The sequence below is a fragment of the Spermophilus citellus genome (genome assembly GCF_964194105.1).
Source record: "Spermophilus citellus genome assembly, chromosome: 15".
Classification (NCBI taxonomy): Eukaryota; Metazoa; Chordata; class Mammalia; order Rodentia; family Sciuridae; genus Spermophilus; species Spermophilus citellus.
This window is the reverse complement of record NC_138195.1, coordinates 2365805-2375185: the sequence shown is the minus strand read 5'-3', so window position 1 is coordinate 2375185 and position 9381 is coordinate 2365805.

Sequence of the window (9381 nt, the reverse complement as noted above, 5' to 3'; positions counted from 1 at the left end):
ATGTTAGAAACTTTTGGTAAAGAATATTAACATGGATGAACTTAAGTTGCCTGAATGCTTGCTGACTAAAATGATGCATAAAATGACCATGTTGATTATGATGTCCCTTGACAGGTTTGGGTAAAAAGTACTCTACAGTGTAAAGATTAAGAAAGTTTTTTAGAAATCAGCATATCAAAGAGTTACATGCACTTCCGTATTCATTGCATCACTATTCATAGGGGTTAAAATCTGGAATCAATTGAGGTGTTCATCAGTATATGAATCAATAAAAAAGTGTTATATATATATAAATAAATGTTAAATACATATAAAGAATATGTTATATATATGTGGTATATGTATTTATATGCATGTATATGTGTATATAACATATACATATATGACTATACATACTCAACTACATAATTGCAAATGTACACACACACACACACACACACACATATATATATATGTATATAAATACACACACACAGACATAATAATATATTATTTAGCAAGAAGAAGGGAGTAAACGGTTATTATTAGAGACTAAGAATTGTAAGAAGGAGACAGGTGATAGGTAATGATAGGGAAGTTGGATAATAGGTACCCAGATACAATTTGATAAGAGAAGTAAGTCCTGGTATACTATAGCACAGTAGGGCAATTATAGTTCATAATAGTCTATCATGTGTTTTATGAGGCACTAGAAAAATGCAGTTAATAGGCTTCAAACACAATAAAATAATAAATATTTGAAGAGCTGTAATTCTAATTACCCTGATTTGATCATTATATATCATTTGCATGTACCAGATTATCACACTGTACCTCATAAACACGTGCCATTGTTATATGTCAATTAAAAATAAAACTTTAAAAAGGTAGTTTTCCTATCTGGAAAATTTGAGTATCCTAATCTCTTGTTTTATCCTAATCTCTAATTTTATGCTGAAAATCCTTGTTTACACTTTTAAAGCTATTATATTTCCCTAAAACCTGATTAAAAAATAAAATCCATTTTATATACATCTGTGTATTAAGTATTACTATTGGAAGTACATAATAGTCCATGCAGAATAGTAGAGTGGGCAAAGGTTCTATAGGATAAGACTGCCTGGATGTAATCCAGGCTCAGTCATAAACTGTGAATTTGGTCCACCTGTGTGTACTTTAGAAGGAATAGTTACATTGTGGGCATTATATATGCTAACACTCTCTGTTCTTTTAATACACTGGCAAACAGCTCTCTGTAAGTGTTAGTTTTCTTGAAATATTAAGAAGTCTGAATTTTTGTCTCTATTGGGAACTGTGGTCTAGAGAAACAGCACACCTCTGGAAACTCATCTTGACACCAATGAAGGTTTCCTATGATCGGGGAAGCTATTCTGGTTATGAGAGCACAGAGAAAAGATTTGGATGTATTTTCTCTGAAGATAGATGGTGCCAATCTGACAAGATTTCATTTATGATAATCAATGAAAACAGAAGACATTTAGATGTTTAAGATCAAGAGTGAAAACTGAACAAAGTGACAATAAAAATAATCACAATACTAGATTACAACTTTAAAGAGTTGGTTTCTCACACATAATCCCTCCAAATTTGAAAGACACTCTTAAAATTCACAACAAAAGAGGTTTTGAATGTAGAATAATTAATCAATAAAGTCTTCTTAGAACAAAATAATATTTGTAGTACAACTAACATGGATATTAGATACTTTTAAAAATAATACAACTTTTCCATGTTAGTATATATTACATTGGGACACACACTTTAAGCATCAGGTTATAGCTAACACACCTATGTATGGGCTCCAGTGTGCCTGGGAGAAAAACAAAAACAAACAAACAAATAAACTAGAGGAGCAAATCCAGCAGTGGCAATCGAAACTAAGTCAAACTCAGCCAAAGAACCTAGATATCCAGAGGCCTTCACTGTTTTAAGTCCTATTTGAAGTGATTTCATGAACTCACTCTCCTCTGAGGCTGTTTTGTACATATTCAGGGAAAGAGAGACTGTGAGATGAAATGAACAGTCCACTTCAGGAAGACCTTTCTGAGAAAGGATCTTTTGTTATGAAATGAACTCCATCTAGTACCTGAAGGTGAAGACAATAACTTATGTCAATATTTGCAGTCTCCTAAGGGCATAATGAGACCTGGAAAAGCCACAGAAATTAGCATTTCTTGTATGTGAGACATAATCCTGATCTGTGCTCCTGCCTCCTGCTCCTTCTTTTACCTAGAAAACATATCATTTAGAAAACCTAGAGGAGAAGTGTGGTTGGCAGGGGCTGTTTTCTCACTGGAGCTTAGACACCATGAGTTAAAATAGCGTTAACTAAGTGTAGTAATATTTAACTGGATCTATCCATCTATCATCTACCTATCCACCTATGTACTTATCTACTTGTCTAGCTGATACATGTATGATACACATAAAGTTCACATGGCAGAAAGAAAGAATGAAAGCTGAAATCTTTATCTACTTTTAGAAGTAGATTTAGAAAAACCAAATATACTGCTCATATTCTCCCATAAGATAATGCTTACCTAAGTTTGATCTCTTTAATAAGACAATTTTCCTCAAATTATTTATTGTAGCTATAATATAATGATTACTAGGATCAAAGATGCACAAGGAGTATAAATGACAATTACTTCAATTGGATAGTTTCTCAGTTTTAGAAGACTTTGAGAGTTTAGAATGTAAAGAAATAGATGACGGATTGCCTTGAGGCAAGAGAGAGATCAGTCTTAATTCTGTATGATTAAATCTTTATGGCTGTTGCCTTCAGAATGGGGTTTACTTGACTCTTCCTAGGGAGCACAGCATCTTCTCTCAACATGAAGCATGTTTCAGTTTCTATTTCCTGGCTCAACCTATAGATTAAAGCCACAACAGGAATAATTTTTAATGATGCATTATAAAAATGTACTTCTTAAAGCACTACAAAAAGAAAACTAATAGCCCATATGAAGTAGGTTTACTTTTTTGTCAATATTACTTCAAAGAATAGGTGATGTGTGACTTAAGTCAATTTTTAAAATGCCACAAGACTATAAGCAAAGGTTGATTATTGCCATTCCTTCCTAAAAAAAAAAAAAAAAAAAAAAAAAAAAAAAAAAAAAAAAAAAAAAAAAAAACAGAGTTTAGTGTGATTGTGATTGAGTGATTATTTACTCTTATATAATAATTAAGTAGGGTCCATCAGTAAATTAGTCTTTCCACGTGGTTAAATTATATAGATAACCGAGTCTCATAATCTAAGTGCCAAGCCTTATTCTAGAATCTAAGTTGTTTTGAAATATATAATTAAAATCCATAGATCCTATTTTAGTTTTTATTTAGCTAATTCAATATGATTACATTACCAGAGCTGAGTTTTATTAAGAAATATATTCTATTGAAATACTTAAGGCTACTTACTACCCCTAAACATATGATATCAAGTGTGTTGTTTGCTGTTTAATTTTGTGGATAAAAAAAGTAGGAAATTAGGAAATATTTTTAAACATCAGAAAGCATTTTACAGGTTTCAAGGAAGGGCAATTCATGTGATAATATTTTCAATGCTGAGAATTGTTTTTATACACAAGAGTGTTTTCTGTGTTCCAAGTACTTTGGACTTCATTTTTCTATCACTTCAGATGTACAAGTTAGTTAGTTATAGACTTTGTACAAATGTTGTTTATTGTCTCTCTGTAATTTTCAAATAGATGTCTCCATACTACCATTCAAATCTGAACAATTGTATCACTTCTAATTCTTCATTGCCTCATGAATTTAAATAAGTGAATATCCAGTGGGAGATGTGAGTTTACAGTTCTAAGAGCCAATTTTATTTTTAACTGATACACAAAAACCTAAATGTTATATACATTAATGTAGTACAATGTGATGTTTGATATGTATGTTCATTACATGATGTTTAAATCAAGCTAAGCACATTTATGTTCTCAAGCACTTATCAATTTTTTTTGTGGAGCCATTGATTGAAACTGTCTCTACTATCAAAAGATGTAAAATTATTTTGGTATCTGAAATATCCACCATGCCATGGAAAATGTCATTGTTAATTCAATACACAATTTAAATTTTCCTTCAATAAAATTGTGATGTTATATTTTCTTAATGATACACATAAGTACCCATTTCCACATGTCTTTCCAACTCTGAATGTGATCATTTATTTTATCTTTGATAGTTATTTATATATGCATTTTAAAAGCACCTAGAAAAATAACCTTATATGTCTCATATATATCCAGGCTATTTATGATATATTTTTGTTTTGGAGTATGGTAAGGAAAGCATCAATTCTGAATTTTTTTTTAAAAAAAGGCTGTTTACTGCAATCAAATTGTCATATGATATTATTTAAAAAATTATCATTAAGTATTTTTTATGTTTGCTGTGTGTAAAATAAACTCTGGGTCTAAATGATGAGGAAGTCAAATGAAATCCTCTAGGCCAGAAATGAATGGTGGAAGGTATAGCTCTTCCTACAGATTTTAAGTTCTAATGTTAGGATGTTTCTAATAAACTAACTGTTTAATAATAACCAAAAACAATATTATTTATGAACATTTAAGAAACATTAATTGAGTATATCTTTTTAGGGGAATAAAACATTGAACAAAACAGACAAAAATTAGTATTCTAGTAATAACCATAAAAGTAAATTTTATGTGCTTAAATGCTATGAAAGCCAATTGATAAAAACAAAAAGATTAGGTGTCAAATGGGGAAATATTATAAATGCCATTCAGAGAATCACTATGAGGTTCATAAGTCATAGTGAGATGACTAATAAATGGTGCAATAACTCACATTTGAATGACAGTGTGAAAGCATCTATTTGAAGAACACAGGGAGGCGTGAAGAATATTTGCGCAGAGCCCATACCTAACTTGCATGTCTGAAATGATAGAAAAATAAAGGTCAACATACCTGGAACTTAGAAAATACTGACTCCTATACACTTAGGTCTAAAAGGGAGGCACAGGTCAGATGGTGCTAGGTTTTGCAAGTCTGGGTGAGGAAGTCATGTATAAAAGGTGCACTTTTAGATTATGATTTCATAATATATTCAACTCCAAAATCTGTACCTGTGATATGTGCTCGATATGTATGAATTAAAGATATTTATATGTTTGTACTTCTAGACATAACCACTTAAATATATGAATGAAAAAGAATGTACTTAGTTCACTTTCTTACATCTTTTCATTGACTTATTCATAGGTTTTATTTCTCTGCATTGGTGCTCCATATAAAATATTAAGAACATGGCCAATTAATTGGTTACAGAGCATTGTAGACAGGGAGAGTAAAGTTAAAAGGGAGGAAATTATAGCATGGAGTAAGATAGTCAGGCTGCAGTCTATATGAGGACAGGGAGAAAGAAGAAACAGAACATGGCATAATACCAAAATGTCAAGAACAACATCTTGCCAAGTAATGTGTAAGAATTCCATCCAGTGGTTGATGCATTTAGAAAGTAACTTTCTATATATTATCATTTCATTCAGTTTTTTTTCTTGTATTAAGTATTTTACATTTTTGAAACAGCTGTATTTTATCAGAGTAAAGCAAATAAACTCAGTCTTTTTTGACTTGTCGCCACTTATGTATGACTAAGATTCAAGAAAGGAACTTCCAAATATCATACCATAAGGGACTAAGAGTTGCTGAAGGATCTGCAGAGACATATGTCCACAGTGTCATCTTGATGCACATTGTCTAATCTAGGCCTCAAGCATTTGTCCACATAGATTGATAACTAGTTCCCATCTACATTACTTTTTAGATCTGTGGGTGGCTTCCTACTTGCTTGTTAACCCTAGGAGCACATGAGTCATCCTGGTTTTATATTGGACATAAGTTGGGCAGTTCTTTTTAAGACCAAGTCCTCTTACATCTTTTTGCTTTCCCTGGCTGTCAGCAGCATAATATATGGGTCTTGCTTCCCTTTTCTCTAATTTTTTTTAATTGGTGTGGAACTTTCTTTAATTGATTTGGCCATTCCTCTGGAATTCAGGTGAGAAAATTTAAGTCATCATGTGGATTTCCAATTGCATAATTCTCCCTCAACTTCTCTGCACCTCAGAGAATCTTCTGGTTTCGAGCCTCAGGGATGAGAAACATGGTTCATCTTCCAGCATGTCTTTCCTGCTTCTAAGAGTATTGCCTTTCTTCTAAATCCTTATATGCTCCCTCACTTTGGAAATGTAAAGGTCCTCACTATGGAAATATAAAGGACTGGAGAATATACTCTTTTATTTTTGCCCTCTTTATTTAGTTTTCACATTCTTCCCTTGGAAGAAACTAGGATAATTGGGATGCCATTTGGTCTAATGTGGGTGAAGAGGGACCGAAGTAGTTCCAAGGGTCTAACACTTATATAATATGTGCAAGAAAAAAATAGATTAATTTTCCAAAACAATTTTTTTTTCATACAGAACATGGCTAGGACTGGAGATATTGTTCAGGGATAGAGCACTTGTCTAGCATGCCACAAGACCCTGGGTTCCATCCCCAGTACCACAATGAATAAACAAATTAATTACTTTATTAATTTTAAAAAAGCTTATGGTTAGATGGGATCCTAGATTAGGACATGACATGGGAAAGATTATGTTTGAAGACAAGTAGTTCTTGCAAATAATCAGAGTTCCCATTTTTATATATGAAATGAGTGGTTAAACATATCCCCAAAACCTTAGAAGTATTTTTGATCTATAGAAATCTTAAATATAATGAAAGTATAAGACTGAAGTGACTGAATTCCCCAGGTAGTCACAGATAATTATGATTTTTTCTCAAGTAGTTAAAGCTGAAAATAAGTTTTATTTATTTTAAAGTATTATGAAAATATTCTTTTCTTTGCAAGTCATTTGATATATTTTATCAGTTTGTAAAAATTCTTATGATAGATAACTTTAATTCGATTCACTTCCAATGACAGCAAGATCACGAGAACTGTAGATATGGAATTATGGAAGAACTTGATTTTATATGGTATATTTTACAGATTTATAATTTATTTTTTTATTATAAATTTATAGTTTCTTTTAGCTTCTACTTCACAGTGAACTGCTATTGAAAGACCTTTGTACAATCTAGTTAGATGTGTGTCTTTAATTTTATAAAAACATTTTAAATGAATAAAGTAGCTAATTAAATAAATATGTAAGAAAAAATATGATTTCTTATAAAACTGTAATTGATACCACAAATTTTATTTGAAAGGTCAACAAGCACTTCACAACTATTGAATCAAATACAGAGCAATTAATTCATCTAATATAATTACATGTACTTAGCAAATGACATATTCTTTTAATCATTATATTAAAGTCTATATTTCATTATGCAAAATAAATTGTGAGATACTTGATTACAATGTAGTATATAAAATATGAATCAATTTTAACTGAGTAACAATAAATCAATTTTTATAATCAGTCAATACTTGTAGTTTTTACTTTATAAAATTTATTTTTAAAATTCTTAATATCATGTGTTAAATAAATATTAATTAGGTACCTATTGTGTGCCAGAAGGAATGTGTTTAAAAAAATATGAGCCACAAAGATGAAGAAGACTCAGCCTCTGTTCTCAAAATCAAGACTCTACTGCTAGAATCACATATGACCTAAGATTAAAAAAAAAAGGAGGGGCTAGGGATATGGCTCAAGCGGTAGCGCGCTCACCTGGCATGCGTGGGGCCCGGGTTCGATCCTCAGCACCACATACAAAGATGTGTGTCCACCGAAAAACCGAAAAATAAATATTGAAATTCTCTCTCTCTCTCTCTCTCTCTAAAAAAAAGGAATATTCAGTGATAAAAGAGAAATTTAGAAGATTTTAATGGATTTCTTAAAAAGGCATCAATTCAGGCCGACATGAAATTAAAGGGTTGGATAACATTTCAGATGGATGTGCTGCTTCACTCAATACTGAATAGTTTAATCTAGACAGCGAAGAAGGGGAGTTGAAGAAGGATGAACTGGATAAAAAAGCTCAAAGGCAGGGGAAACCTTGGCATATTTTGGTAACTTTAAGTAGTAAGAATAGCCGTAACCTAAAAGGTACATGAGGAATGTGTAATAAGAATGTCTAAGGCTGTGGGGATGTGGCTCAAGCAGTAGCGCATTCACCTGGCATGTGTGTGGCCTGGTTCAATCCTCAGCACCACCCAAACAAAGATGTTGTGTCCACCGAAAACTAAAAAATAAATATTAAAATTCTCTCTCTTAAAAAATAAAGAATGTCTAATAAGAATCTAACCCCATGGAGCTGTGTAGTTGGAAAATACAGAATAATTTTCATAATGTTTTAAAATTATTATGGATATGCTTCTTTTATAGTTTACCAAAATTCAACAAATAGTTGTTCCTTAAATATTAGAATATATATCTAAAACATATCAAGAAACATTTTGTATTCCATTACATGAAATATATTTCACTTCAACTTTGAATTTTTTATGTAAATCTGGGAATAAATAAAAGTACAATTTTAAGGTATGCATCTTGAAATTAAAGAATGGTAAATAAAGTAATGGAAATTGATTATGATGACATCTTCTTTAGAGACAAAACAAGTGGTCTAAAATTGAAAAGATACAGCCAAAGAATCTGAAATGTCTGAAACAGGAAGAGGAAGAAGAGTAATCAAAGGAAACTAAAAAAGCTCATCCTAAACAAAACAGAAAAATTCTTAACACAATGGACTAAAAGGTAATGGGAGATGGTGTTTCAGGAAGGAAGGAGTGTGAAATATGGTGAAATTAAAAGTTTTCAACTATTGCCTTTACCAGCCAGGAAGTAGTATTAGTTTCCTATTGCTGTTATTATACATTACCACAGGTTTAGTGGCTTAAACCATGAAAAAATATTATTTTTCAATCTTACATTATAGATGTCTGAAAAAGGCTTTATGGAGCTAAACCTAACATGTGGGCACTGCTGTGCTCCTTCTGGAAGCAACCAGAATTCTTCCTTTTTTTAGCTTCTAGAGGCTCATGACCACACCACTCTGATCTCTTCCTTTTTCTTCCTCTGACTCAGCCTTGTGATTTCATTAAGCCTCCTGTATAACATAGGATAATACCTCCATTTCAAGATCTGTTACTAAAATTACATAAGAAATTTCCATATTGTCATTTAGGTAATATTTTTTATGATTGTGAAGACTAAGAGTTAGAATGCAAACATCTTTAGGGTTCTTAGTGACCATAGGAAAGCCAATTGTAGTTTATTAGACAAATATGAGTATGTAGAAATGAATGTTTTTTGAAGACTTTTAGCTGTGAAGCAAAAGAGAAAAAATAGGGACTGAGAATGATAGAAATCAGGGAGATTTGAAGATGTCATAATGTGAATT